The following is a 1763-nucleotide window of genomic DNA, read 5'->3' as shown; positions in this document are numbered from 1 at the left end:
TGGACCGCACCGCGCAGCTGGCTGCTTCCGCTGCCGCCGTTTGGCGAGCCCCGCTGTCCCTATCTGGATGTTACCTAGGGCTGGGGCAGCTGGCACGCCGCTTTGGGTAGAGCAAGGGGGATTTCCGTGGTTCAGACCTGAGGTGTCCAGGCGTCCAGAGCCCCTCTCTAGGGCTCTCTGCTCCTTGGAGGCGGGCGGTCAGCTGCGGAAAGCCCCTCGCTGCGGGTGCTCTTCCCTTCATGGGAGTTCTTCCTTGCCATGACCAGGCACCTCTGGCCTTGCCCCCTGGGCTGGGGAAGTGAGCTGGAGTTGGTGAGGAGCCATCGCTTGGTGGTCTTGGTGGTCGAGCTCTCCTCTCCCATTTCCGCCATTCCTTGGCCCCGAGAACCCTTGATTCGGGTGTGGGGATCCGACTCCCTGCTGGTTTCTCTCCCTCCACTCCCATCTCCCCTTCCACCTTTGTTTTCCTCCTTGGGTCAGGGAGTCTGGGCCATTGTTGAGACTCACCTCCCTTCCCCATCCAAAGCCCGGCTGGGCTGCGGTGCTCTGGCATTCTGCAATCATTGGTTTAAAAAATGCTCAAGTACTTTTAAAGCTGGCCAAACCTATGGGAGTGTGCTGTCATAATCCGCCGAGAGGTCTTCGGGCACCCAGTGGCGGTGGCTGGAAGGGATTTGAGTATTCTGTGCGTCTGGTGGAGACAGCAGGACTTCTAGAAGAAGGGATGAATTGCTGGAAGGTCCCATGCTGTGACCTGGGTTCGGTGGGCAGGAGCCTCGGTCTTGAGTAGTGACAGCGGGGAGGAATCTGGGGTGGGGATGTCGCTGTCTGGAAGTTACTTGAGCAGCCTGCAGTAATTGGCACTGAGTTACTCGGGCATCTTGTGGTAATTAACGGGAAGGTACTCAATCTCTCTCTCTAATGGCCCTAGGGGGACCAGGAGGAGAGGAGATGGCCTTGTCTCTGTGTAGGCCTAGGTTTCTGCCTGATGGGAGGGGGCAGGAGGTCCGCACTGTCACCCCTGGTCCTGTATGTTCGTCACCGGGGCCTCCAGGCTCCTGACTGCTCCCCGCCAGGCTCTTCTTTCCTGGTGCTTTTTCAAGCCCCATGTAGCCCAGCCTAGGGGTGGAGGAGCTGACAGGCCAGGGCTGGGACGAGGAGCTGGCAACTGAGGTGTCCTTCTAGGTGGGGCGGCGGCCCGGTCCCCACGCCTCCTCCTGCGTGGCAGCCCCCACTCCTCCCTCACCCGCGGAGCTAACAAGGAGATAATGGACTCGAATAGACAGATTGATTATGAGTCCAAACGAACGAGGCAGCTTTGAGCACACCGCCTGATAGCGTGCACACGCACCGGCCGCACAGCCTCCCCATCTCCATGGGTCCCAACAGCCTGAGACCTGCTGGCTGTGGCTGGGGGTTTCAGGTACAAGGTGGACCTGCCCTCCCCAGGCCTCGCCTCTGGGGACCGAGGCCCTGGGGCCTGGCTGTTCTTTTGGGGCCACCGCTGGGAGAGGAGATGGGTCCATTATGCCAGTCCTGGTTTTTCCTTATTTAGCCCTTATCCAGGGAAAGTCCAAAGATAGTGGGGTTTTCAGATCTGGCATGAGTCAGGGCCTCTGGTGTGCGTGTGTTGCACGCCAACATGCCACTGCAGGACAACGGGGTTCTCAGGAACCCTCTGGCTGCCACATCCAGGAACCAGGCTGGGCCAGCCCTCAGCACCCCACGCCTCCTTTTCTTTCTTTCTCTCCTCCCTCACTCCC

Source organism: Fukomys damarensis, unplaced genomic scaffold, assembly GCF_012274545.1.
Source record: "Fukomys damarensis isolate Sample0158 unplaced genomic scaffold, DMR_v1.0_HiC HiC_scaffold_33, whole genome shotgun sequence".
Classification (NCBI taxonomy): Eukaryota; Metazoa; Chordata; class Mammalia; order Rodentia; family Bathyergidae; genus Fukomys; species Fukomys damarensis.
Note: the sequence above shows the minus strand (reverse complement) of the source record.